We start from the raw sequence: 5153 nt of genomic DNA, 5'->3' as shown, positions 1-5153 counted from the left end.
AAACAACTTCTAAAAGAAAACCTCCTCAAGCCAATCACTCTTCATATGGATAAAATACTAAAATTTTTAATAAATCCCTGGTGGAGTCCAGTGAAATATTAAACGTAATGAGTTTACAAGGGGAAAAAAAAAATTAAAAGGATCTGCAGAGGCAGTTTCAATCCTAATTTTTTACAAGTTCCAGTGAGAGGTACTTTCTTAACAGGATACCATGGAATGCCACAGTTTTCCTTGTCAAATAGGAATTGTTTGAGGAAATAATAAAGAATATGACAAGAGTACCCTTTACAACAAGTAAACTTGCAAGCATGGCCTAAGTAGCATCCATGAGAAGTAACAGTGGGTTTTGACCAAGCTTTCTGCAATCTTTCTGAAGTGAAGTAGCCAGTCTGAGGCTTGTCTTCAGAGATATATCCTCACTGGACTATTTGCAGACATCAGTGCCTGGCATGTTGGTGTCCACCTCTGCATTTTCCAGGTTGTAAAGGACTTTCTTATCTTGCAGAAACCACTAGAACTTGAACATTTTTATTGCAACTATTCTTCCTATTTAAAATGATCACACTGGCAGGGGAAGAAATCAGTCTCCCTTTTATCCTGTGTTTAGATAACATCCAGTAGCAAGTTATTTCCTTCTTTTTTTTTTTTTCTTTCAGTCCTGCTGGTGTTGCTGGTCTGATAGCAGAGTCTGAATGGGACACGAGCCCTTAAGATGTTGTTCACGGTGATTTAGAGTTCTTGGTGCCTTGTGGTGGTTTGTTTAGTTCCACTCCCGGGCAACTGTAGTGAGACTGGGCAATGGCACACAGAGGTTTTTAACAGCTTGCTTTGGAGGGCTAAGTGTTTAGTGCAAGCATGAGAACGGAGGTGAGTTACAAGCAACTTTTCAGGGCTTGGTTGCTTTTTGTTTGGGCTTTTTTTCGCCTCCCCCCCCTCCCCCAAGCCAGATATTCCTGTTTCAAAAGTGCTTTGCATACTGAGCCATCTGAGTGTCATTGACATCACTGATACTGCTAGGACTGGCAGAGGTACTTGCAGAAACTAAGTCAGATCATACCAAAAGTCCATCTGTCTCTCTAGAAATTAATTCTGTCATGGTTTGTGTTTGGCCACTGTGATGTCGTGTTATGAGATGTATGAGTATGGTACGAAAGCTCAGACTTCTGAAGTGCTAATAATTCATTTGCTGTCCTTTTTCTTTTTCTGAAATTAGAAAATTTGGGTTCTACACCACTGACCTAGTGAGACACATTACCATGTGTATTAATACAAATATGCTCAATTATGGTAGTTTTAGGGAAATTGCTAGTCCAAAGAGAATTTATAAGAAAATAAATGCAGGACATGCCTGAACCAAAACAAATGCAGCGAAGTGTTTAAGTTTATTAAAATCTCTAGATCTTTTTGATTCCTGAATTACATTACATTAATTACAGAGTCATTAGAGGGGTTTGGTTTATTACAAACCCTGAAATTCTTTCAATTCTTTAGGCATAGCCTTTTTGTTGTAATAAATATACTGTAAGTAAACATTAGCCCTGTACAAAAGCCAAGGCAAGATCATCTTGCCACAAAAACAGAACTCAGTGCTTAATTTTAATTTAAATTATAGTCAAGGTGAACTTCATTCTCACTGCAGTTTTATAGTATTGTAGTAGTTTGGACTTGGGTGCCTTACTTTATGCTACCTCCTGGGATCTCAAGAACTTTACAACTAATCCTTGGGACTGGGAATTGAAGGCACAACGGTCACAATAAATGGATTCATTTGCCTTGCTATAAGTGAAAACAACTCTCTCTGTGTGCCTTCCCATAATATTTATTGTCTCCTCTTGTGAAGGTGATGACTTGAAAAGCAAAAATTTATTTTTTTTAGCCATGCTCTACAGAGTCATAGTTAGCCATCTTACTCTATTTGTCAGTATTATTGAGTATTGAAGGTTTCAATTTCTAAACCAAATTTATAACTTTTTTTTTTTTTTAATCAGGACTGTTATAACAGATTTAGTAGAAAAAATTTATTACATGGTGCAGTAACTGACACAGTTCTCTAGTACTTCAGAGCCTCTAGATATGCAGAGAATACTGTCTTAGCAGACCATAGTTGTCCTCAGAGCCTACCAGTTGTGCCTAGAACATGGATTCCCTGAGTGCCTGAGGGCAGATCAGTCACACCCCAAACCTCATTCTTCCAACAGACTGCTCTTTGCTGTGCTTCCTCAGGTCGTTTAGATTTTTCGACCTCTTACCAACTCAATTCTTGAGCAAGGAAGGCGTGTCCCTGCCCCTCAGACCCTCCCCACTACATTTATTACACTGAGAGCTGGCTTCCTCCAGCCACACACGTCTCACTTTTTTAGTTTGAAGGCTTGGGGACTGTTTGTTTTGTTCCCTTCTTTGTTCACTGCAATAGGCAGTTGCTGTGGTGGCTCAGCTTTGGTGCATTCATGCTGAACTCTAGCTAAAAATGGTTTACAAGGTGGAGTAGTAAAGACTAGAGATGTGAGGTGCTTTAATGGTGAAGATTGGCACAGGTTTATGGAAGGATTTTACCACATTCTGGATGTTTTTCTTTACTGGAACCTGACCAGATTTTGGGCAAATCCTTCCTTGCCCACAGATTTTGCCCTTTTTTGACAGTAATGAAATACAAAACCTGATACTTTGTTTACTGTGACTGTTTTGTTGTTTGTTTTTTTTTTTTTTTCCCTCACTGTAGAGAAACAAGATAGAGAGAGGAATGAATTTTGGGGAAATGATGTGAAGTGAAAGCAGCAGGTTTTGCATAGTTAGGGTAGGAGCTGTGATTCTCAGGCAAAACCAAAATAGGGGAACTCAAAGTGAGACAGAGCAAGCCTGCTGGAGTTGCGAGTTACACTTTCTGAGAATAACAATATCCTCAAATAAACCAGTTCAACTTACATGGGCAGGGTTTTGTGTGTGTGTGTGTGTGTAAGCCCGCTTTCATTTCTTCTTCTCTGTATTTGGAATGTGTAATCAAATACACCTTCTCAGTATATTCCAGAGATAAGGAGGTTTTCTGGGAGCTGCTTTCAGGGGCACAATGGAGCATGAGGGTACTTCAGAAGTCTCCAAACATTTCAAGACTTTAACCAAGCTTGAACTAGATTGTCTGGAATATGTCCATCACCAGTTAAAGCTGTAATGAAAGAGATTAGAAAAGATATGGCTCCTTTCTTTGTGTTTTCAAACGAAAATACTCCCTGGTTTCCTTTGTGCAGGAGTGTTTGGCCAGAATCCTTAGTGGAAAGCTGAGCAGCCAAACCACATGCTAGTTTACTGAGATAGTACTAGGTGAATGAATAAATAATAGGTAGATAAATAATTGAGTCACAGAATTTTTTTCTCCCTTTTTTTTTTTTTTTTCCTCCTCCTTTTCTTTTGGTGATGTTGTAAACAAAGATTAAAGGTAGTCATTGGGGAAACATTATTTGTCTTATCTAGTACTTGGGATTCGTTCTATTAGAAGTATTTTCTTCTGAAGTGGTTATGTGAATAAGAAACACTATCTGCATTAATTCTGTTTCACCTCTGTTTCACAGATGTGGATCATACACGCTGTGTGCTTTTTTGGCTGTGTACAGAACGCCCCGGACTTAAGGTAGCTGTGAACATTAACCTGTCATCTAGTCTCTCTATCTGCCCTTACTAAGGGTTTATAAAAAGCAAACAAGCCCATAACGTTCTACTGTGTTCCAATACAGATTAATACGAAATGGCTTTCGTGTGTTATATTCCAAGGTCTGAGAGCAGAGTGGGCAGGGAGTGATAGCGCTTGAACTGATGAGAATGACCTTAGCAGGATGGAAGGAAGCAAGGGTTTGCTCTCCACTGGCCTTTCCCCCTTGCATCATGACAAAACTCTATTCCTTTGTGTGTCTCCACTGTAGAGGACAGGAATACTGGGACCTGCTCCACCTGGGATCGAGTTGCTTCCCTGCCTGTTGTGACCCACAGACTGACATTTGTCTATCACAGCCCAGTGGAGAGCTCTAACCTAAAGTCTATTCTGAAGAGATTTTTTTTCTCCAGCTCCTGCAGGAAAGGTACCGATCAGTAGTTAAATATTCCTGAGTTCTTGGTGCTAAAGCAAGTTTCTTGACAGCTCTTTTAGTTTTATCAGCTGGCAGAATGATTAGATCTTTGGGAATAGCTCTGGCCTGAGCGTTGGCCTGTTCTATGAGAAGGGAACCTTAATTGTAGTGGTGGCAAATTGTGGTCTGACCTGGTTTCTGCCCAGGTGACTCTCTTAACACCCTCTGTCTTTAATCTCTGTGTCACATCACAAGACAGAGGCAAACCTGTAGCCCCAGGCATTGTGTGGGAAGAGATTTTGCAGGCATATTAGCCCATAATCCCTGGCACCCATACCACAGCCTTGGCACTCTGAGCACTGTGCTGCTCCCAGAGCCCTGCAGAGTTGCCCCAGGAGGACCTCCCGGGGCTTGGCTCTTGTACTGATGCATGGTCTTCCTTGGTGAGACTTTGTGCACTTCCATTTCCAGCTTGCAGTTCCCCTTTACAGTAAAGGGGAGTTCAAGGGGAGAGAGTTTGAAGGTGAGGAAGCAAACTCACACCCAGGGTCTGCGTAGCCAGTAAACAGTGTCAAGGTTTCCTAGCTCTTTAATCGATGACAGGTCGTTTAATGATGGCAAGAGGAAACTTGCTCCTGGGTTTCAGAGTCTGCAGTGGACTCTGCGTTGCAAAGACGGTGACTTCTGCTTCTTAAGTGAAAATGTGGAAGTAAGAGTGAAAATAAAAAATTTTGAAGCAGTAAACCATAAACTGTGTTCAGTGGGAAGCAGACATATATACACTGATGTAAATACATATGTGTGTGTGTTGAGGTGTATACATGTTTATATAAATATACATTTGTATAGTGTGTGTTTCAGCCAGCTAATTGCACACCTGGTGGAAGAAATATTGTGTCCTTTTTAGGCAAAGCATGCTGAAGCAGAACATTTCTCTTTTAAACCAGAAGGAAAACAAAATTCCATTTTGGAACAGATTTTACTTCTTTTCTCCATGACTTCAGAGTCATTGTTGTCTTTTATCTGTAGTATTTGCTATTCCTATTTCCATCAAGTGTTCCTCATCACTTCACAAAGCAATTTGGAAAAACTTGGAGG

This window comes from Myiozetetes cayanensis, unplaced genomic scaffold (assembly GCF_022539395.1).
Source record: "Myiozetetes cayanensis isolate MyiCay16 unplaced genomic scaffold, myiCay2020 scf4, whole genome shotgun sequence".
Taxonomy (NCBI): Eukaryota; Metazoa; Chordata; class Aves; order Passeriformes; family Tyrannidae; genus Myiozetetes; species Myiozetetes cayanensis.
This window is presented reverse-complemented; position numbering follows the sequence as displayed.